Consider the following 25259-nt stretch of genomic DNA (forward strand, 5'->3'; position numbering starts at 1 on the left):
GAAAGTGGAAACACTCCTCCTCTTGCCTCAGGCTTTCTGGCTAGGTGTCTGTAAACAGCTCGCCACCACCCTTCCCCACACAGGGAGTTGTGGGAGATGTGCAGACTTGCCCAACCACCAGGGAGACACAGCATCCACATTAGGTACCTGCATAATTTCCTGAGTGTTGGGGCAAGCGTGGTAGCCTTGCAAGCCCATCCAAAGACTCTGCCATCAACTACCCAAGCTCTTGATGCCACATCCCAGAGGCAAAAGGGCAAAAGAGAACATGGCAATCTGCTCCTTGCCTAACTCACCTCCGACCCCTGGAGCTACAACAGAGAGGAGAGCAAGCTCTGGGAGGCCAGATGAACAGGTCTGACCATGACAGTGAACCCAGAACCTACAGACCTGTGGCCACAGAGGCTATAATTAAGTGTGAATTTGCCAGCGGTACTCTTAACACAGTCGACCAAAACTCAAAACCTTCCATACTCCCATACTCGGGCCCATGTCAGACCCCAGCTCTGTGACCTTAGCAGAGAACTTCAGACAAATGAAATGTAGTGGCAGTGGGTGAGGGCTCCTATTTTGCAGCTTGAACATCCTTCAGTCCAGACGCACCAGCTCTGCCATGCAATACAGTGGCCGTTGGCAACATATGAGCCCTGAATGTGAAACACGGTCCCTTCAAAGTAAGATTCACCACAGGTTAAAAACAGACAACAGATTTCAAAGGTATAGCTTGAAAAGTACAAATTCTCATTAATTTTAGTATTCATTAAATGTTGAAATAGTTCAAATAGAAAAAAAATATTAAAATGTATTTTGCTGTGTTTTCTTTTTGCTAAAAGCATGGCTACTAGAAAAGTTTGGGTCAGGCAGTACTGTTCTGGGTGTTCCACAAACCCTGCTGACTAAATAAGTGAACAAAACGAGAGAGTGTCGATTTCTGCTCATCATCACTGTTCTTAAATCAATGTAGAAATAGTCAGTACTAATGTTGTTAACAAGTGAAACACAGTAGTTTTCTGAAGCAATTTTGCATCTGGAGCTACACTTCATGCATGACTCATTGCTGTGAGAAAATGCTTAGTAATCACCCAGGACTCCTAAAGGATGAGACAGCGACAGGCAGCCCAGGCTTCCCACCCAGGCCAAACTCGGCCGTTAGTCCTGTGATGGCCAGAAAAGCAGGGTACAAGAACCAAGCGCACATGCTGCAAGGGACTGTGGGATGCAGACAACATAACCAATCCGGAACCTCTCAGTTTTCCAAGCTTTTCTTCATCCTAAATAATTTCCTAAACCAAATGACTTCTATTTCTATATATTTATTTTACATTTTGAAATAATTCTAAGAGGCCAATGTTATTCTGATATCAAAGCAAGACAAAATCACTCTAAGAAAAGAGAATAATGGGCCAAGATCCACCATCAACGTTAATACAAAAATCCTCAATAAAGTTCTAGCAAACTTAACAAACTGAGTTTAGCAGCAAATTATAAGGATAGAACCAAATGGGATTTATTCCTGTAATGTAAGAATGGTGCAAGATACAGAAATCTATCAGCGTAAAGCACAACATTAACTGAGTGAAAGACCGAACCTGTATGATTATGTCAACTAATGCAAAAAAAAAAAAAAAAAAAAAAAAAAAAAAAGGGAAAAGCACTTGACAAAATTCAACAGTTTGTCATGATGGAAACATTCACAAAAACTAGGCAAAGAAGGAAACTACCTCAACAAAATAAAAGCTTTCTAGAAAAGCCCTGAGTGAATTCATCATTCATGAACAAATACTAAAAACAATTACAGCTACAATAGCATCAAAAAGTGTGAAGTAAGAATCAATCCAGGAATTGGAAGACTTGTATAATGAACCACTGGAAAAAATCCTGAAAATAATTAAAGACACAGTTTCTGATTTCAAAACTTATCGCAATGTTACAGTAATTGGAACAGTGCACCACGAATATTAAGACAGATGTAAAGATCAAGAGAATAAAACAGCCCCCAAATAAACTCTCAGATAAATGGTCAAATTATTATCAACAAGGGAGCCAAGTCCTTTCAATGGGAGAAAGGGCACTCTTTCCAACAAAGGATGATGGGACACTGGCTATCCATATGATAAGAATATACTTGGACCCTTATCTAATACCATATACATAAGCCAACTCAAAACAGATCAAAGACCTAAATGTAAGACTAAAAGGGCAAAACACTTAGAACACAGGGGGAAATCTTCCTAGCACAGAATTTGGCAATGATTTCATGGCTATTACACCAAAGGTATAAATAACAACAACAACAATAATAAAAAATACAATATTTAGCTTCACAGAATAAAATGACTTCAGATCTAAAGATAGCAGCAGAATAAAAACTACAGTAAAAAGAAGAAAATATTGTTAAATTTGATGTCTGAGAAGAGATTACTATTTGGAATAAATAACACCCAAATTCTAACAGCAACAAAATCACTGACCTAAAACAATAAACAAAGGCCTTGAATAGATATTTATTCAAAAATACACAAATCAAAAGGATCTGTAACATTTGTAATCATTATGGAAATGCAAAATTTGAAATAGAGTAAGATATCATTCATACCCATTATAAATAAAAATAAAAAGAAAACGTATGTTGGTCAGACAATCAAAAACTAGAACCCTTGGACACTGTTGGTAGTGAGATGAAAAGATATAGCCACAACAATAAAAAAAAGGAAAATTTTCAAAAATGTAAAAACAGAGTTGTCCTATGATGTAGCAGTTCCATTCTCAATAAACGTAAAAAAAATTTAAAAGGCTTGAAGAGATACTTGTACACTCAACTCCACAGGCGCTTAAACACAGAAGCCAACTACGTGTTCATCAAGTAATTCATGAATAAGCAAAATGTCATGTACAAGCAGTTGACTATTATTCCACAACTATCTGGAAATGCTGAAAGAGCAACACTGCCCGGGAGGGCAGACTGACTTTAGGAGGTCACTGTCTTCCAACATCTCTACAACATCCTCATTGGGCTACCTGGAGTGTGATTCACAAAATTATCCAACTGTGCATACAAAGATGAGTATATGTGTACATTGTATTTTTAAAGAATTTCATATTTTTTTCTTTCCACTATCCACAATCTTACCTCTTGACTATTCTTAACAATATCAACATTGAGAACAGTACCAAAAATTAGCAATAATGAAGAAGCTAAGAATACTCTCATAGATACTATTAATAGCAATTCTAACTACTCTATCAAGATAAAAATAGTTATCACAGAGTAGGTGCTGTGCATGTTAGAAGTTACCATAGTTTGGGGTCAGTGTTGTGGCACACTGCACTGAGATAGTCCGTCACCTGTAATACCATCATATCACATCAGAGTACTGGTTTGAGCTCCAGCTGCTAAGTTTCCAGTCCAACTTCCTGCTAAAGCAACCAGAAAGGTAGCAGATGATGTCCCATTGGAACCCTTGTTCCTGGCTGCTGGGTTCAACATGGAAATGAGAACTACGGTTGGGGTCATTGTGGAGAGGGAACTAACAGAGGTAAGATCTCATTCTCTGTCTCTCTCCATCTTCAGGCTTTTCAAATCAGTCAGGAAACAAAACTTTGAATAGAAACAGTAACCATATTTTTGTAACAACCTTATATTGGGAATACCATTTCACAGAGAAGGGAAATGTGGTTAATAAAATTGGTTAATAAAATAATTGAGAGCACCAAGAAGGTCAGTTTTTTTTTAAGATTTTTAAATTTTTTAAAAAAAATTTACTTTCGTTAGGTTTCACAGAGAAATCGGATTGATTTTTTTTTATTATTGCAAAGTCAGATACAGAGAGGAGGAGAGACAGAGAGGATGAGCTTCCATCCGCTGAATCACTCTCCAAGTGACTGCAACAGCCGGAGCTGCGCTGATCTGAAGCCAGGAGCCAGGGGCTCTTCCGGGTCTCCCCACTGATTAAGGCTCTGGGTGCTCAAAGTCTTCTGTTAATAACTCTTCTTTTTTTTAAATCTATCCCTTTTTATTGGAAAGTCAAATTTACAGAGAGAAGCAGATACAGAGAGGAATAGCTTCCATCCACTGGTTCAGTCCCCAAGTGGCCACAATGGCCAGAGTCTAGTTGCTCAGAAGCCATGAGCCAGGAGTTCTTCTGGGTCTCCCATGCAGGTACAGGGTTCCAAAGCTTTGGGCCATCTTTCTCTGCTTTCCCAGGCCACCAGCAAAGAGCTGGATGGGAAGTGCAGCAGCTGGGACATGCACCGGCACCCACATGGGATCTTGGTACATGCAACTTCAGCCAACAGGCTGCTGCACCAGGCCCTGTTGGAGGGTAGATTACCAATCTGATTATAATGTTTAAAGACGGGACCTCTGAAAGGTAATTAAATTATCAGGTTGTTAGGATAGGGCCCTGCAACCCTATGATTGAATCTTTGCTTCTCTATCAGATACTTTATATCACTGGAATTTGACAAGTTTGTGGAGAATACAATTTAATTTTAGTACAAAACAATTTAGAAATTCATGCATACAATGTATCTTCAAGAATGTTCATCGAAAATATGCATTATGAAAAATAGGTGTGGATTTAACAATTCTTTCGCACTGACATCCATCTCCCATGGACTTTCTGCAGTAACCTCATCTGTAGCTGTAAACACATGAGAAAAAGGTGTTCATTTCTAAGCATGTAGCTCATTCATTGAATCACGTGCTCTGCAGTCCTACAGTGTATGCCATGGGGCTTGGGTTAATAGCCAAGTCACAGCAATGGCATAGAAAACCCACCAAGGCGCTACACGCTGCTGAATCTGTGGCACTCATTTCCAGTCTCACCCAGGGAATTCAGGAAATCACACTGCAACTCAACAGAGGATCACAATTGTGGCCTCCCAATGTGGAGCTAAAAATGCCCCAGCTTCTCTTCTGGCTTTGCCCTGCCCTGCCCTGCCCTGCCCTTTAGAGTTCCTGCATTGTTGTTTTCCAAAACTAGAAAACTTCTCCCCTTGACAACAAAGCTTCCTCACACACAACACGGCCCACCTGCTCCTCTCTCTGCAACCATTTTGAAGTGCCTGAGAAACACAAGACAGGGAAAACAAAGGGCAAATGCCAGTCTGTGACCTCTGTCTAGACTTAGCCAAGCGTAGTGTGTGAATCAGGTGTATGGAATGGAGGTTTCCATGGCAACGAGACAGCCAGCAGGCAAAGACTTCACATACTCTTTCTACCAAGGGAGCAGAAACAATGAGGCCACCTGAGGGACCTCTGCAGAGGGGGTGGGGGGCAGCCAAGTGCAGCGTGTCCGGGGACTGTGAAGACCTAGGCCTGCGAGTGCCTGATCCTACCCTCAGCATTTGAACCCCTTCTGCCAGCTCTGTGAGATCATCTATCATCTCTCATTGAGGGGAAAAGGGCATTGTCTTAAGGGAGTTGTTTAGGAGAAAAAAATGCAGGGAAGACTATGAAAGTGTTCACTTTCGAGCAGGGAAAGGCAGCTCCATCTGTCAACATGCTCGTCTACAGTGACCCACCTGTGTCCACCTATGGCAGCCACATGGCCTGCATGTGTTTCTTCACTTTTCCTCCCACCTTACTGGTTGAACTCAGTCAATAAAGAAAGGATCTTGAGAAACATGTTGCGTTTTGTGGATTTGTAAATATACTTGCTTCAATGTAGTTTAAAATTATTCTAAACTCTTAGAGGAATATTTTTTTAAGCTTATTTTAGTTTCAGCACTTGGAGATTCAGAAAAAAAAAAGTACACAATTTTAATGAAATCAAAGTTGGTTGTGGCTATTTCAGCTGGAAAAAGTTAATTGGAATACAAGGCCCAATTTCTCGTCTTCAGCGTCACGGATGTTATGAAGAACCAGATTGAGGCTCATACATTAGGAGCCAGATAATCAAAGAGAGGAAATTCCTCCCTCACCCATGTCCATGCTCTTTGTTCTAGACAGGGTCTTTCAATTTCTTCACACCAATATGCCAGGGACTGAAGGCACTATCACTGTCAATGGCTTCACTTGAGCAGAACACGACCACCACAGCAGGGGTCCATCCACCCACCTGACTGCGAGAGGGATCGATGCTGTGGATCCCATCATGGCAATCCTAGGCTCCCACGCCTTTCCAAGGGTTCTTCACTATGCTCTGAAAAGCGCAGAGCTCTCACTACAGTTTCCAAAGCAACAGAGGATCCAGCCTCTACCTACCTTGTTGACCATTAGCTCTCAGAATGCTTCCAATTGGCACTTTACCTTTTGAATTTCCCAAATGTAATACGGCTTCAGAAAATTCACAGAGAAACAGAATCAAAAGATGCTTTATTTGGCATCCCACCAGCAAAAAATCCACTTAAAATGCATGCATAATTGCTTTCAGAAGACCGCCTTCATGTACCATCACTCTGTCTCTTCTGGCATCTCATGTTAAAGAACAGTTCACTCTTTCTGAGTAACTCAGATACCACTTTCTATGGGAAGACCACCAAGAATACAATTAGCAAAGCTTAAAACCCACAGGGATATGGTAGCTTGTGATATGTTCACACCAAGAATTATAAAATATTTGAATATTATATTACATATTACATGTTTCTTTTCTGGCCATAGGAATTTAAAATGTGCATACCATATTGATGCCACTTAGCAAAAAATACATTTAAGCACAAATAAACACTAAAAGGATATAGATCCAAATCCTCTCTAGATTATAGAATTAAAAGTTGTTTTGAATTTCTTCTGGAGGTCATTTTGTATTTTTCAAATTCTGAAGAACAAGCATGGACTGTTTTACACAGTTAAAAATTTTATTTGGGAGGCTGGTACTACAGCATAGTAGTTTAAACTGTCACCGACAACCAAGACATTCCATAGAGGCGTACTGTTTCAAGTCCTGGCTACTCCACTTTTAATTCAGCTTCCTATCAACATCCCTTGGATAAAGATGGTTCAAATATCTGAGGCCCTGCCATTCATGTTGAAGACCCTGATGGAGTTCCCGACTCCTGGCTTTGGCCTGGGGCAGCATGACTTTCCAGGCAATGTGTGGAATGAGCCAACTGATGGAAGCTATCTGCTTCTTCCTCCAAGCCTCTCAAATAAATATAAGAAATCTTAAACAACTGAAAATTACATTTGGTTATAGCTAAAAGAAATAACTACTGTGATGAAAAATCATATTGAGAGACAAATGTTCACAGAAACAACGATTCCCAGTCTTAGCATCCAGCAAAGAGAGTGTACCTTTGAAAGCCATGATTATAGATAGGACTACTCCCTCCATATTTCATTGTCTACAATAACTGACTTTTAGAAGATCTTTCAGCATTACTCTGCCCCTAAGGAAGTAGCTAAAGAAGCAAGAATTTAAACTTCCCTTTGGGTCTAAATTTTTCCTGAAAAGCCTAAACTGTGCATAACATATAACCTCCTCCCTCCCTGTCTCCATCCTCTCCTACACTATTCTTGGTCTCTGCATATTTCTCTGTCCCCAGCTGTGTGTGTCCCTCTTTTATAATGCATCAATCTCTTCCTTAAAGGCTGCCTTCAGACCAAGATGGTAGCATTTTCTTTGATTTCTTCTGTGCTTTACACAATGTTCATAACAGAACCCTCTGTTCAAAGAAGACAACTTAAAAGTTTCTCAAACATAACTCAATTTTAGTTGCACTTTTAAGATATTTACAAGCCCCACAGGAAACAACTGCATGTGTGGTATTGAAAAAAAAGAGTGAGTAAACCAGTCTGTCGGAAGTCAGTATGATATTCATTTCAGATGACATGCGATGAACTGCTTTTTTCAGAGCCGATGGTCCATGCTGGGACCCAGGCAGGAAGTGGGGCTGGCAGCAGCCCACCACTGCAGAGGGAGAAGTTAGAAGTGGAAATTCTAAAAGAAACAGAGAAGCTTGAAATTTTTCTATTGCCAAACCAGGCAATTAAAACATTAAATGTGAAATCTGAGGCACTGTAAATTTCCTAATATGGTATAAGTGCTGAGTTTCCAAATGATGTTTTCCCATCTTTCAACATATCAAAGAGCATGCCAAAATCCCGAAGTAACATTTCAGTTTTGAAAACAAAAATAAACCACACACATCCATATTCTATTAATAGTGTTGTCTTGCCTTACAGATCTTGTATCCTTAGTCCAAACCTCATTGCAGTTCAAACAAATTTCAGCGTTACTGAAAACTCCCACCCAAGATAAACTAATCATGTGTAGGTGAGTGAGCTGGGATTGGGACAGAAGTAATCAAATCTCTGCTGTATTTTGTTGCTGAAGATCAAATGTTAGGTTTCTCATTATCACACCTAAGGATGCTGTAAATAGGTCCTACATCTCCAGCAGGATTTCTTAAGAGCAAAGTTGGCATCCAAGACTGGTTCTGGTCAACTCCACAGCACTTGCTGGGACAAGACAGGAAAACCACTTGGAACAGAACATCCCAGTAGAAACTTCCAGAGGAAGCCAAGTGAATGGCAAGACTCTGACCTTGCTACTCTGAAAAGGAAAAAAAAAAAAGGAGGGGAGGGAGAGGCCTTTCCCACCGCACATAGTTTAGAGGCCAGGAAGAAAACATTCACGCAGAGGCTCTCCTTGTTCAGGTCAAATACTGATGGGTGGCTACCCAGACAGGCAGTGGGGAATCCATCCATCACGTGCGGAGAGTGCACACACAGGAGGCATAGAACTCAGACTGTACTCAAAGATGCTTCTGCTTTTGAGGGAGGAAAAGAAACAGCACACAGAATACTTGTACGAAAGAACAGACTGTCAACCATCCATCCCTCAAAGACTGGCCATGCCACTGAAAGGAGAGGTTCAATTCCAAAACATTTTGGGGAGAGGGATCGTTACCTCCTGCCTGCACAGACAGCCTCAAATTTTTAAGACGGGAGCAACGCACAAGCAGAGAGGAAAACCAGCGAACACCATGCCCCCTTTCATCAGGCAAGGTGTGAAAAAAACGAGAGCACTGACTCAAGATGCAACCAAGGGGAAAAGAGTAGGTGGAGTGGTCAAATGAAAGGTCGACTTCAGCTCCACACTCAGCCCTGGCCCAGCTACCTGGGAGTTCAATGGGGGTGACGTAATTCACGGATGCTTCTTTCTCCTCCTACTGAGCACGTGCTTGCCTGACACTGCACGGCAGACCCTCTTCGGAGTCCTTTGGTAGGTCCTGTTACTACCCCCACTGTACAAATGGTGACATGAAGGCACTCAGAGCACCAAGAGATCCGCTGCTTTGAAAGTGACCACATTACGCCCCCAAGTCTGTTCTCTGGAGCTGGACACAACACCCAGCACAGGAGCTGACACTCAAGCAGGCGAACAACGGATCTCCCTTCTCCCAGTGCACTGTGGGAGGCTGCAGGCGAGATTCCATACACACACACACACACACAGAAAGGCTGCTGCATCCATCGGCTAACGGGCAAGGGCTCCGGGGCAACCAGAAAACAATGTCCTCTCTTTATCCTTCGAGGCCTGGAGCGAGCGCTGGAACTCCAGCAGACATTCAGGCTTCCCTGGTAGACATTGCCTCTCTTTATTACAATGACAAGCCTCAGGGAAATCAAGCAGTTTGTGATTTTTTTTCACTAGGAACTACATATGTGGAACACAAACACACATGCATGCACACAGACACATGTGTGCACATATGCTCCCACACACACTGAGACTAACAAGGCTCCCACCTTTCCCACAAGGGGAGCAAGATCTACTTCTCAACACTGTTCTACCACTTACAAATGGGTTGGGCTTCCACCCCAGGCTGCAGTTGCCTTAGACATTGCAGTGGAGCTAAAGGACAGAGTCCCTTTTGAAAACTATTAAGAACAAATTAGGTTTAGAGCCCCAGGGGTATTGTATTGTAAAACACGAGAAAATGCTGTTTTCCGGCTCTTGCCATATTTTCATGAACTAATGACATTAAAACAGAGGACAGGAACTACTACTTCTCATCTTGCTAGTCATGTAAAACACCTCGGAGAAAGGTGCAAATGTTATCAAAGTAATATTTATTTAGTTGGAACAAGGGTGGCCAGCACAAAACAAGGGATTTAATATTCCTGGAATTTTTCAAGTGTATAATAAAGATGTCTTACTAATTGCAAGAGGTCTAAACATACTGCCAGATCTATATGTCCTGGTACTCTTTCCTTAAAAATGAAAGCGTCCTAGTTTTACTCTAACCCAACCTAAGACTGTTATGAGAAAACAATAAAAATTGCCAGTGAGTGCAGAAACCCTGGCTCTGACGGGGCATTCGCGGAAGCACTTGCAAAGCCACCAGAAGAGAAAGTGGATGACATCCTGTTTTCCATGTTGGTGCAATGTCTGCCAAATCTTGGAACATGACACCACTCCTAACCATGCAGCCCTTGAAACTCCAAGCTTCTCTTGTGAAGAAGCTGGATTCTGTGCTTCAGAAACCCATCACCTGCTGGTCAGCTCTCAAGGCATGTTGTTAGAAAGGCCTGCACGCAGAGCCCAGGCGACTGCACCATGAATCCCAACTCTCCAGACACTTCACAGCTGAGTGCAAGTGAGAGCTGTAAGTGAAGAAGTCCTGCTTCAGAAAATCTTCGCTGGAAATGGTGATTTTCCCCCCGGGAAATGAGAACGGCATCCTTCCCTATGCTCATCTCAACAAGCAGCCCCCCTGCCCCCCGACACACTCCCACCCCCAGGGAATGACGCTGCTTGCAGTCATGTGCAAGCCACATTGAGGCTTGTGGCTCAGCTCTGAACGTTTGAAGAGGAGACCCAGGCAGGAGGAAGGAAACAGAATTGGGAGGCAAAGAGGAAGATGCAGTTGTCAGATGCTCTGGACCTGTACCAAGTTATTCTTTCTGCTCATAAGGAAAGCCATTACCCCCAGAAGGGGAAAGTTCTGTTATCTCCCCTGCCATCTCAAAGGCCATTAAAATGGAGAGGGAACAAGCCAGTGAGGGAAGTCTTTCTGCCTGTGTGTGCGCCTGCTCATGTGTGTGGGGGGCGGGGAGGGGGTGGTGTGAGTCAGTAGAAGCCGGAAGCCCCACAGAACAACTTCAAACACCAAGCTGGGAAGGCAGACAATAGCTTCCACCTCCAAACAGTGAGAAAATGCATCATCCTAAGGGATGGAGGCCACCCATGCTCAGTGCAGATAAGTGAGAACACTCAGGCTCTGACCAATGGGAGCCCTGCAGGCGCAGCTGCTCACACACAAGCACTGGGTGGCCTCCATCCCTGCGGCTGCAAATGGTTTCAAGGCAAAAACACACTGCTGCCGGGTGGCGTTCCCAAGTGCAGGGGGTGGCGGGGAGAGGCTGACAAAGTGGAGCCCACCCCCCCACCGCAGCTGCAGCCCCCACCAGGTGTTCTAAATCCCCTTGCGGGCTTAGGGAAATCACAAAGAGGTCTCCAGGCGGATCCCATTAAGGCTGTGGGTGTTGCAGCCTGCCCCGCCAACCCACAGCAATAAATTCAAAACCGGGCCTGGGACACTCCAGGCAGGAGCTTTGGGGAGATTTCCCTACCAGTCTCCACGCTTGTAGCTCTCGGGGCAAGAGCGTAATGAATGCCACTTGGTGAAAGAGTGGGGCATTCCAGATGCAGTCACAGACAAGAGAAACCCTTCCACCCACCGCACTCGGGCACACGGCCCCTCCAGAGACTGCGAATCTGAACAAGAACTTCCATCTGTGGCAGAATGTAACACAAAGTACTGACTTGTGAGTGAAAAAGCATTCTCTAACATTTGAGGAGAAAAGCATGAACATTTTAGGCTGAGCTCACTTCAGGGATCTCATCATTTGTAAAGACGTACTGTGCTAAACAAAAGCATTTATTTCACTTACTCATGCTACAGGATGTCCAATTTGGCCCTATTTCTTACTTGCTTATGTTTTCCATGGATATAGATTATAGTTTTAGATCTTTGTTTACACCTAATATGTATGTGATGTGTTTACCTAACAGGAAAAAAAAATACAAGGCATCAAATATGCCCATAAATGTGGACATCTCAAATATTTGTTCCCTATCTTCAGACCAAGTAGCCCCAAATGAAGAAAACAATACTGTATAGAAATTCCTATGAAAGTACATACGCTTAATCATACCCATGCATACACAAACACTCCGTGTGCGTGTGTGTGTAAGAATGTGTACCAAACAGGAGTGAATAAAAGGAAGATACAGCAGATAAAAAGACATATGCTAAACTGGGGCACCGGTTACCACACATGTGTTGACAATAAAATCGCAGGCAAAACTAAAATGCATATAGGTGTTCAAAACTGAAATGCAGTCTTCTGCCGTCGAGATCACGGAAACGGAAGTTGAAAGAGTGGGGAGACGCTTTGCACTGAGCCCCTGATTTGCAGTGGGGCCTTTGGCAAGCTGCGCAGTGCTTCTGTGAGGGCATCTGCAAGATGGAGATAACGCTTCTTGTTCCCCACCTCAGAGAGCTGTCAGAAGATTAGATCCCCAGAGAAGCACCCTCAAAGCCCTCTGAGCTGCTCATACATAGGAGACACACAATGTCATAAGACACCAGCGAGTGCTGCAGACAGAAGCCTTGGGAGAGCCCTGACCCCAGAAATAGGAAAGAGGTGCCTGCCACGCACCACAGCCAGTCCGGCACTGGGCATGGACTCCACCAGCGGGGAGGCCAGGAGCAGCTCCCCTCCCAGCTGCCACTGCCCCGGTGGGATAAAACACTATGAAACCCACATGTCCCCAGAACTCCTAGAGAAAAAGAGTGTGAAGGGAGTCCTATTTCAACAGACAGTAAATAAGTCAAAACAAGCAATTCTCAAAGATAGCATCCTTAACTCGCACGTAAAAATGTGGATCAAGAACATGAACTACAGACAGATTTCGAAGTGTCTCTTATTAAAGAAAATGGGTTCCCTAGAGGGCTACTGGTGACAGTCCCCACACACCGAGCAAAACACAGAATACAAGACCTTCAGATCCATAAGGAATTGGGAGGCGAGTATTCAATATTTGTAAATTGTAAGGTAGTCTAAATGACGGAAAATTTGAAATATCTGTTGACCAAATTTACTCAACACGTATTGTGTTTTATTACTCTAAAAAGCACTCGTCATAGACCATGTGTTAGGTTAAAATACAAAGATGAAGAAGATCCTAGTCCCAGTTATCATAAGCTTCAGAAATTAGCAAGTGCAGAGATAGACAAAATAAGGTAAAATGCAATGTGGTGAGCCTTGGACTCAAGCATAAAGTGCTAAGAAAGAACAGAGGGGAAGACATAATTGATTCTGCATGGAAAGAGAGATAAAGGCGACATTGAGAAAACTGAGGAAATGTTTGCTATTTAAATGAAACCTTTTAAAATGAACGTTTCACCTGGTAGAGACCATGGGGAGGGAGCATTCCAGACCAGCCAAGGGCAACGCCTGTCTGAGGGCATGTCTAAGTATGCCCAAGTTAACGTGATATGTAACGGGAACATCTGGGAGGACCTGAATTGCAAGGTGTCTGTGGGGAGGGGAGTAACACAGAACGGGATTTTTAAAAAGAAACTTGGTGTTTTCTATATCTTCAACAAAACAGACAGATGTCTGGGGACAGGCCTGACAGATACAGGGAGGTGGGACTGGACCTGGCTGGAGGCAGACTTTGTAGCCACGGGAGAGGTGAATGAGGAGACAGAGAAGCAAAAGTCTATAGCTAGCTTACTAACAGTTAGGAAATGGGTTATGACGAAGGCTTCCAGGAGAAGGACTCACTCGGATGGGAAAAACATTGCAGCAAGCCAGGTGATGGCTCCAAAGATAGCAGACCCTACTCCTTAGAAACTATAAATGCTACCTTTTACGGGAAAGATTTTATTGAAGTAATAAGGGACTTGGCATGGGGAAATCATTGTGGATTATCCTAATCCAGGCATAAATGCAATCACAAGGGAGTTTCTAAGATGGATGATCCGATTAGAGAAAGAAAAGAAAAAGGCAGTATGAGCTCAGATGAGCCAGATGCGGGAGTGCCGCAGCCACGAGCCAAGGGATGTCAGCAGCCAGCAGAAACTGGAAGAGGAAAGCAGCAAGTCCCCCTTCACAGCCTCTGACAGGAGCTCAGCCCCATCAACGTGCAAACCTCTGCTGCTTTAAGCCACCAAATTCATGGTAATTTGCTACAGCAGTCAAAGGAAATTAAAACACACACTGAACATAGTCGCTCTCTACAACCACCCACAACCTATGTGTGCCACAATCACCAATCTTGAGAACAAGAATTTGGACAGACTAGGAAAACCCAAGTGTCAAGAAGTTGAAGAGAGAGGCATCTGACACAGTAGTTAAGATGCTACTTATGACACCAGAATCCCATATCAGAATTTCTGGATTCAAACCCCAATTCCTGCTCTTTACCCCAGTTTCCTGTTAACGTTCATCCTAGGAGAGACAAATTGTGCTAGCTCATGTAGCTGGGTCCTTGCCACCCGTGGATGGAATTCCAGACTCTTGGCTTTGACCATCCCAGTCCTAGTTGCTACAGGCATTTAGGTAGTAAACCAGTGGGTAGAAGATTGTTTTTGTCTGTTTGCCTTTCAAATAAATAAAAACTAAAAACAAAAAAGTTGAAATCTAAGATGCCACTTTAGTGGAAGACCAGATTATTGAGCCTGAGCAATAAACTAGTAAAATTCAGGAACGGAAGCCCAAGGGAAAGCCTAGACCAAGACATACTCACATAAGGTGGTTGGCAGAAGTGCCAAGCACAACTAACTAGCAAAGGAGAACACATGAGTATAGGAAGTGAGTCATCCAGTTAGAGACATCCAGTGACATATGTGTGGGAAGATGATGGAAGTGAGACAGATGGGACACGGAATGCTGCGTGAGCCAATGGCGCCTCTTAAGGGCACGGAATGCTGACATGTATGAAGTGTGCCCCAGTTAGTAATGAAACTAACAGCATGAGACAATAGCAGAAGGTGGGAGCAGGATGTGGTGTCCACTATTAGACTGGAGAGCCCCCAAGCAAGGTGGCTGAACCAGTCAGAGTCAGATAGGAGAGGGGATGGATGAAGAATTAGGAAAACAGGATGGAGCAGAGAAGTAATTGGAGGATATACAGAAAATTACTTGAACAGGAATGAGGAGTTGGCTGGTGGTATGCTTGTGTATGCTCAGACAGAGTCCTGGTCCAATAACACAGGTCATGGCAATGCAGGTGACAGGAAAATAGCACCCCTGTCTTCGTTTTTACACATAGAAAAAAAGAAGCTGTAGTAAGTGAATACCAGGGCTAGAAAAATACATATAAATAAACAATCAAATGTGGGTACAAACAGAATCTTATTTTAAGATCTATTATGGGGCCCGGCAGCGTGGCCTAGTGGCTAAAGTCCTCGCCTTGAACATGCCCCGGGATCCCATATGGGTGCTGGTTCAAATCCTGGCAGCTCCACTTCCCATCCACCTCCCTGCTTGTGGCCTGGGAAAGCAGTCGAGGACAACCCAGTGCCTTGGGACCCTGCACCCACGTGGGAGACCCAGAAGAAGTTCCTGGTTCCCGGCTTCAGATTGGCGCAGCACCGGCCGTTGCGGCTCACTTGGGGAGTGACTCATCAGACGGAAGATCTTCCTCTCTGTCTCTCCTCCTCTGTATATCTGACTTTGTATTAAAAATAAATAAATCTTTAAAAGAAAAAAAAAAGATCTATTATGGAAACACACCTCGATGTCTATAATTAAACGGTGCAGCTCGCAACCAGCTCTTCCTCACACAGGATCTCAGCAGACTCCAAGTGAGCTGGTGCATATGTTGACTTTCTCATGTTTTAGGCATGGATTCACTCCACATTCTTGTATAAATCATCTTCAGGGGACACAGGAATGTGAATAACATCACCTGCCTGTTGGGAATATCAAAAATGGACAATGAAGTCCTGAACGGGTAACAGTTAAGCATTCACACAAGACAAGGAAAGAGGCATAGAACATGCAAATAAAAATAAAGGACAATGGAAAGAATTGAGGCAAATCTTGGCAAAAGGGTAAAAGATCTCTGATTTCAACATGGATGAAGAAAGTTCAAAGAAAATGGAGAAAAGTAAGAAGTCTGCTATAGTCCAAGTTATAACATTAGCATAAAAAAAGTTCTAGCTGAAGAATAGGACATTCCAAGGACAAGTGACAGTGCAGACGGGTGAAGAAAAACTGATGGGATAATATGAGCCTTCCTCAGGACCACAGTAAGCTGTGGAACAGGAGTGACAAATGAACTACAAGTTTTGAAAGACTCACCAGGAAGCTATTGAGAGAAGATAAGAATGAATTACCATGTCTTAGAGATTTGTTAGGTAGATGTTATTTCTGAAGGCATGAGTTTTGGATCAGGAAAGAGGCAATTAAAAAGTTGAAAGAGGAATGGCTGGAAGAAAGTAACTAAAGCAGAACTGAAAGATTTTGTTGGCTACCTATATAAGAAAGGTAAAGAATAGCAATTCAAAGTGGCCAGGAACTGTATCTCAGTAAGCCAACGAATGGGGTGTAACCCAAAAACCACCAGGAAGAAGAAAGGAGGAGCTGGGTTAAGAAATAATTTTCTTGTAAAGGTGCTTCAGTTTGAGACAAGGATAGCACAACCAGAGGAGGTATGTTGTGGAGGGGTCAGACAGAAGACAGATTAGCAGTCTTCCTTCTGGAAGGAAGCCAAAAGAGCAAGACCATGTAGAAGTCAGGCTGAAAAGGAATTCAAGGCCCATGTATGGAAAAAAGTTTGGTATTTCTCAAATACACATCACAGCTTTGAATTTTAGTGGCAGACTATCAGGAAAATTTCTCAACCAAAGAACTTGGACACAATTCAGAGATAAGATTGGACTTAAACCACGACCATAGTTCTCAATATGATTCAAAGACAAACACGTAACAAGGATGAGCCATTCCAAGATATCAAATTCTCAATTTCATGGTTAGTAATGGCATTAAGCAAACAGAGTTCTGTGGAATCTATGAAAATAAATTATGGTTAACTAATAACAATTTTAGTCACATAACACTATCGCCAGAAACAGCAATGAGTGACCCTAATAAGTATATAGGATTTGGTATTTTTAGGTTTCCCATTGACCACCATAATAACAGCCATTAACATGCATAGTAGTGGTATCCGTGGATGCTAAACATGGTGGTTGTCAGGCTTCTGGTAGAGAAGGCTACATTAAACAGAGGTATCCACCAGGCCAAAAGGACATAGCTTCTGCACAGACACAAAATCATAAAACAATCAAATTTCATCTTCCCCTTAAAGATCTTTCAGGGACCATATTAGAAAGAAAAACTATACTGTCCTCCTGCCTCATCTAGTAATCAAACATAGGAGGAAAACCACTGTTTCAAGAAACAAAAATACTGGCTAACATTTATGTTACTAATTCATTTAGTAATAATGGTTAACCTTTAATATTTATTATATACACAGCATTGTTGTAAGTTCTGAAATATTCACCAAAAATATGTGTGACTAGCACAGTTCCATTTTACATAAAGAGAAATCAAAGTATGGTAAAGTTAAGGAGGTAAACCAATATTACACTCTCAATAAGGACTATGGCCAAGATTTAAACCCAAACAATGGGACTTCAATGCCTCATTCTACATCACCCTGCTATCTATACCATTTCTTAAACACATATTCCAACACAGTCCTTGGTAAAAAAATGAAAAAGTAAACTACTGTTTAAAGACAGTAAACACTGTCTATGACATAAGTGTTTTCTGATTATTTCAAAAAATCTCCAAGAGTACCAGAGACAAACAAGGGAAAAAGAAAGCATCACACACACATTCACACAGACAAGGATCTGAGAATAGTTTAAATAAGAAAAATTACCCTTGGATATAGAAAAACTTCTGACCATTTAGGGAGACAAATATTAAAACATGGAATAAGTGGGGTGCAGGGTAGAACTGACTGGTAGCTTGCATCTACTGGATGCGTGTTCGCTGATACAGGTGCCAGACCGAACCCAATCCTGCACTGCCTGGTGAACTCAACAGTCAAGCCTGAGGTGACCCCAGCTCAGGTTTCCTGGGGGACTCCCCATGTAGATGGCTGGACTTAAACCCTGGTTGCAGGGAAAAAAACACACAATTTATGGTATGAACTTAAGCTACTGATGCTTATATAGTGGAAAGCATGCCCAGATGCACATGAGGGGCATGACAACCAGCTCCTCTGGGACAGCAGAGGATATTAATTGCCTCATTGGAGGCTGGAAAGCAAAACAGGTTGGACCACTCTCCTGCCCAAGCTTTACAACATGTTCCTGGGCCTGAGAATGCGCTAGGGAGGACCCAATCAGCCAACAGACCTTCAAAACATTTTCTCAACCCTGGTACAGTGATGCCAACAACATCTCAGAACTATCAAAATCACTCAAATAATACCCTCAGAAGACTCTTCCCCACATTGGGATATCTAATGCATCATCAAAAGACCATCTCCTATCCCCGGACGCCAACTTAGTTTGACAAGGAGTGATGCCCTCCCAATCTCCTACTTGGACACAGAAGGGAAAAAAAAATCAAAACACTTGTCCCACCCACCTTCTTCCATACTTTGACCTTACCCTCCCTACCCTAATCAGAGACCCACATGATGCGTATCCCTCTCAACTATGTAAATGATATTAAAAATAAAATAAAAAATAAATTGAGTGAGCATACTAAAAGTTGGATGCACTCACTGCTGAGCTTTATTTTGTACAGCATTTTTTCTAAAAGATTCTTGGGAATTAGAGTTTGGTGTAAATATAGGATAACTTTTCTTTCTTTTTTTTTCTTTTTTTAGTGCTTATTTTCATTTTCTTCAAAAGGCAGAGATGGAAAAAGAGAGAGAGATCTCCCTTTCGCTAGTTGACTTCTCCTGCAACAGCTGGAACTGGGAGAGGTAGGCCTAAGCCAGGAATCAGCAGGCTCATCTGGGTCTCTCAAGTTGGGAGTGAGGACCCAACTCCTTGAAGTAGCACCTGCCACCTCCTAGCATGCACGCTAGCAGGAAACCGGAAACTGGAAAGAGCAGCAGAGCCAGGAATGGAAACAGGTGCTCTGACATAGGAAATAGGCATTAAAATGGATGTCTTAACTGCCCTGATGAATGTCTACCACCAGAATGGCTTTTATAGTAACTCCAGGCTTTATTTTGCAGTTTACTATCCTATTTTTACTCATATTTTCCCTAATGTCAGTATAAATCTGAGCTTAAAGGAATCATACAGAAATCTGGCCCAAAAGTCTTTGTAAGCTTGACAACTTTTTCCCACATTAATGTGTTTCAACCCATATTTATGAAGAATAGATTCTAATCAAGGGCCTTCACAACTAACAATCAAGTTAATTGTATTATTGATTTCCTAACATTTCTCTGAACCCAATGTTCTTCTTCAGCTGATTTATGTAAGATGTGTATTAACCACTTTATTTCAAAACTTAGAGGAAAAGGAAGCATTCCCAGACAGAGCTATCCAAACAGCAAAAAGAACATAGGGAGCAGACCCATTGAAGTATTTCCCTCATGATTCTATGGAAAGAGCAAAAGCTAATTTTTGGATTAATTCTCCATGAGTCTTGATGATCAAGACACTGGCACCATAGTACACAAGAACTGCGGATGTCATACATCTAAACCAGGCCTCATGGCCAAGACGGTGTTTTAAAAGCTGAGTGTAGAAATAGCATTTGTCAATGCTGCTAGGGAGACTAGAACCAGCCTTAACCCACTGTGTTCTTACATGCTTCCTATGGTCAAGTACATCCTTTAACAGTGTAGTGATGAAGAAACCGTTACAGGACGTATGGAGGTCAGAGGATCAAACTGCTCTTCCTCTGATCACACCTCTCTGACAACAATGCCCAGAGGACAGACCATCACAATGGGCAGTATACAAACACAGTTGTTGACTAAACAGGAACACCAGAAATGAAAGACTCAAACTTCGCATCAATGCCAAAAGCAAAAGGTAAGAAGGCAGCATTATAAGCAGCAACTTTGAAATTGTTTCCTAGTAATGACTTTCAGATGGCACGAAATTTGAGGACTTCTCTGTATTTTTAAACTCTTAAGTTTTTCAGATCTATGGCTGCAGGAATAAGGAAAAAGAAAAAAAACTTCATGATAAAACTTTCCTTAACTCACATTTTCTTATAATTGCACATCCTGTATAGAACTGTGTGAGCCAGTGGTTTGAAAAGAACATTATAGAGAAAACTATCATTCAGGGTAGCTGTTCATGGATATTTAGAAAACAAATATTCTGTACTTAAAGTGTGAGAGAACAAGGCATGCTGATTCTCAATGATTTTGCTACCCTTGGGAATACACAACACGTTAGCAGATTCAAGACTTTGTGAAGCTCACAAAAACGCTGCTAAATCATGATGATGCCCAGATTTATTTGACTATGGAATGTCACGTCACAAATTACTTCATGAGCTACTTGGCCCACACAGAGTACACTTAGGTGAAATGTTGCTGGACACCCGTGAGCTCATTTTTCAAGATATAACTGACCCCAGCTTGACCTTAATTATGTTCAGCATCAGACATGCACAATGGACAACAGACTCTACATTTAATTTACCGTACAGAAAACCTTTCCACTGGTCAAGCTCATCTCTCGATGACCTAGACAGACATTCATGCCACTGTTTCATTCACATAGTCCCCACTCTGTAATTTCTGCACTCAATCATTCTATGTCATTTAATCCCTCAACTCCTTCAACAAAATTTCACCACTTATGGCATTCTTTCACATAATGTTCTATTTTTGTCCCCATAAATAGGCTATCCCTAAATAAACTGGTACCTCCCACGACTCAACTATTGCCTGTATCCTAAGTCCATATTTGTTGGGTATATGTCTGGTCCCCCAAATGCCCCAGCATAGAGTCTCAGCTCTTATATTTTCTACAGCCTTCAATACACACTATTTTTATCCCAACACAGTAGATACTTCTACACATAAATGTTGATGATCAGTAAACTCACCCCAGTAATCACCCAAATGACATTTCAATGTTATTCATGGTTTTCATCATTAAATAATCCACTGACACTAGAGAAACCCAGAACACTTAAGATTTGAGCATGTTTTTACACCCTGGAAAATTTGACCAACATCCTGAGTACCTACAGAAGCAGATCAACTTGGGTATCCAAATCTAAATCTCAAAGAAATCCCTTAAGAATGAGTTAATGTATACAGATGTAGCAGGTAGCTGACTGAAACCTTTAAAAAGAAGACTAATATTGGAATTTTCCTTCCAGGCTTTCTGTAAGCACAGGGTTCATTCTTTACTGGCTGTTCCCTTTGTCAAGAACTCTAACTTCAGATATGAGAATGTGAGACAGATACCAAATCTAATTTTATTTCCTCTCTGTGATATTCATGAGACTCCCTCTCAGGCACAGTTTATAACACCTGTCTTTGAAGGCAGCACAGCAACTGCACAGTTCATCTATCCCAGTGGAGGAAATAAGTTTCGCATAACAACCTTGATATTGGTGAAATCAAACCAAGAGGAATACAGACTCCAGGAGACCCTGGATTTCTGAGAAGATACCATATCTGGTTAGAACACAATACATATTTCCCAGAACAAAATCTGAACAGCTGCTCAACTAAAAAAAGGCTGACACAATGATTATGTGTTGAATTTTCCAGATGAAAAGGACCAATAAGTGGTTGACATGGAATGACTGACACATTACAAAAGCAACTGGTTTGATAAATCCACTATTAGAAGTACCCTTCTGTGGAGTAGATCTAGAAGCACCTGCATTGTGCTACTGATGACCCAGTAAACTGGAGCAAGTTACTGTCATTCCAACACTGGCTCCATTTCTTGTCAGGTATGTGATTGGGGGTCAAGTTCATTTACAAATGAGACTAAAATTGTTTCTTCCCCATTGTGGCGTTGTGAGACAGCTCTTTCAACATTGCGGCACATGGAAAACACTGAGTACATATTAGTGGGATCACATTAATGCTCCTTAATGATAGAGCTGCAAATACTAAATTAGCACAACCTCCATCCCCCTCCTTTTAATGCTGTCATATGTCTGCATGGCATAGATTTCTCACTGCAAGAAGCACAAAAAAGCCATGTTATGGGAACTCATTAGTAACAAATACAAATATGAGTAGCTGCTAAGTTCTGACTAGTTCCTGCAGAGAAAGTGAAATTGCAACTTTATACAATCTATAACCATTCCTGAGAAATCCAGTAAGTAATCCTAATCACCATTCTGATATGGGCATATCCGTGAAAGTTAGTACAGGGGTTACATTATTATTCTTTGGCCTGCATATGCTTATCTGCATTTGTGGTTAGCGCTGTCTACAATATGAATAGGTCATTTCATTTAGACTCACTTTCAACACACAAATTATCAACATTTTCCTCTTTCATGAACCAAAGAGAAAAGCTGCAGAAAAATCTAGTTTTAATTGTTCTTCCATTTCATTCAACATGTTAATGAGTGCCTTGTGGGAAGAGGAGGGAACATCCATTTTTACCTTATTATAACAGAAAAATACCCTTGAAATAATAACATATTCAGAAGTTCTTTCATTATCAAATAAATGCAAATCAGCTTAACAAAGACCTAAAAGGTGTCACTTAAGGAAAAATCCGAAACTCAAACCTACTTGCTAATATTTCTCCAATTATTTCTTCTTTCTTTCTGTGTCAGCTTCTTGGTACCTTTTTTTTTCCTTTTTAAATTTTTACCATAAAGTTTAACGATACTTCACAAAAAAACTGAGTATATAACTCTGAAAAACATACTTTGGCTCTGTAGAGACAACAGCTACGAAGGTGGGGCTTGCAAATGAAATCATCCTATTTTATATTCTGAAAATAACAAGTTCTATTTGTAGTCGGTTCATGAAAATATATGTGCTCAAATGGCTGACAATAAATACAACAAGGAAAGCAAAGATTGCAAAGCTAAGGGCATGCCACAGCTCCAAGACAAAATCTCAGAAACACCCAGCAACAAGAGCATTTGGTTGAAATGTGACATTTCTCTTAGACTTGTTTTTTGCAGCATGTTTAAGGACGTGTGTGAACTCAATGTAACAGAAATCCTCTTTCTGTCAATTGGTCCTTCTCCAAACAGCTTGTCCACTTCCTCAGCTGTAAACCAATCCCCAATTGCTGTCAGCAGCACTTGCAGGTAGTCCTGAAAGGTGCCAGTGCCTTCTGCATCAAAGCGAGCATAAGCACTTCTGATGGCATCTTCTGGCTCTTTGGTAAGACACGTGGTGAAAGTGATGTGGTGTGGTGCCTCAGTCATGATAGTGCCTAGGTACTCACCAGCTGGAATTGTCCCAAGCAGGGCAAGCATGTTACGTATTTCCTTCTTGCCAATGAAACTATCTCTGTTTGGATCATGTTGAAGGTTAGTCTGTGATGGGTCAAACATGGAAAACACCTTGGAAGATGGTTGTGCACTAAGCAGGATTCTTGGTGGGTTTATTCATCATGGTGATGATCCAATCCTGGCACAGACGTGAGAATCCGAGTGCGTGAGTGAAACCTTCCAAGTAGGTACCAGCTCTTAGTATTTTCTTAAACCTCTCTCCATCTCTTTTTTTCTCATAATTCTTTCAAGTCTTCAAAAGTATTTCTTCTTACCTCTACCTTAACTGACTTAATTTTAAACTATAATTTTTTATTATAATTTAAAACTATACATTTAATTTTAAACTATAAATTTCAACTATAAATTTTCAATTTGAAGATGGTTAATTTAAACTATAAGTTTTCAATACAGTTACTTTCTAGATGTCAAGTCTCACTCTCCTCCACACTTGGCTCTTGGCCTCCAAGAAGAGGAGGCTTTTGGTATTTCACAACGACATAAAGTAGAAATGACAGCGAAAGAGGACAAGCTAAATCTAGCTTCACATCACTTGCTGAAGTCAACACTGAAGAGCCTGATCTCCTTTCTCTTGAACAATGCCAAGATGCAATTCCCTCATATTCTGTTCTTCCCATTGTGGGGAACAGGAATAAAATGGATGAAATGGCAAATGTGCAGCATCAAAACATTTATGCATTATAGAATATAGACAAAATAGATAATTCTTCACTGTATACTCAATATGTAAACATATTTTTATGATACATGTAATAAAATATGAATCTATAATACACACATAGAAATGTAACAAATTTTACCTCCTCTAACAAAACCTACCGACAATGCTATTAAAAAGATGAAGTTTTGAAATTATATTTTGCTTTCATTATCACATGTATTATAAATAAAAAACCTGAATTTTGTAGGATAGTTATTTGCCTACTATAGTAACACATTTTCATAAAATCACATGCTTTATTTCATTCTGTCATTGTTATTTCCACGCAGTACTATTTCATAACTGTAGCACCAATATTAATTTTCCAATTTTTGCTTATTTTTAAAAGTCTTGGGCATTTTTATCTCCCATTGAATTAAAATATATTTTTAGGTCAGCTGGCTTAAATTTATTTTTTATGAGTAAACAGATGAGGAAGAAACAAGCAGTTGAACTCCCTTTCTCTGAGTTGGATATAAAACTAGTACATCTCTGGACACAAAATTACTGTGGTGCTACCTCAACAACCTGATGCACATGACTTTGTCATTAGAGTGAAGTTTCACTAAATATATGGGGAATGAGGGTCAGCCCTGCCACTTTCGTTTGTGTTGCTCACTTAAGTTGCTGGCTCAGACCCCACAACTGGCCTGCAGACACACCAGGGGCTAAATGAAAAGTGAGTGACACCACTTCACCTTGTTTGGGGGAGGTTGTTAACCTCAATTTTCATAATGAATCACTTTAAAAATGCATTTGCTTTTTAAAGTAATCCAGAAAAAAAATGTTAGCTATTTCTGAGATACCACTTCGATCATGTTATAAGAGACAGCCAACTGCAGGCCAACTGGTGAAACTGACCAAGTTTTAGAGAAAAGGGGGAAAGATCCTCTGAAATACCTTTCTCCTTTATGCATCCCAGGCCCTGGCAAAATAACTCCTTCTTCAGTCACAAGGAACCAACATTCTTACCCTGGCCTTTCATCTTTCTTCTTGGATGTTCCAATTTCAGTATTCACCCCGAGGCCAATGTGGTGGCATAAAAAGCTAATATTCCACCTGTTCGCACTGGCATCCCTTATGAGTGCTAGTTTGTGTCTCAGCTGTTCCAGTTCTGATAAATATCTCTGCTTATGG

The 25259-nt window shown here is 41.4% G+C and overlaps 1 long non-coding RNA gene across 2 annotated transcripts in view; it reads right to left on the reverse strand.

Moving 5' to 3' along the window:
- Positions 1 to 25259, reverse strand: part of LOC131480963 (uncharacterized) — a 154284-nt gene that overhangs the window by 100455 nt on the left and 28570 nt on the right. For both annotated transcript variants that reach the window (XR_009245920.1, XR_009245921.1), the window contains exon 3: positions 15704 to 15882. This is a non-coding gene — a long non-coding RNA (uncharacterized LOC131480963). The remainder of the gene's footprint in view (positions 1 to 15703; positions 15883 to 25259) is intronic.

The sequence above is a fragment of the Ochotona princeps genome, chromosome 1 (genome assembly GCF_030435755.1).
Source record: "Ochotona princeps isolate mOchPri1 chromosome 1, mOchPri1.hap1, whole genome shotgun sequence".
Lineage (NCBI taxonomy): Eukaryota > Metazoa > Chordata > Mammalia > Lagomorpha > Ochotonidae > Ochotona > Ochotona princeps.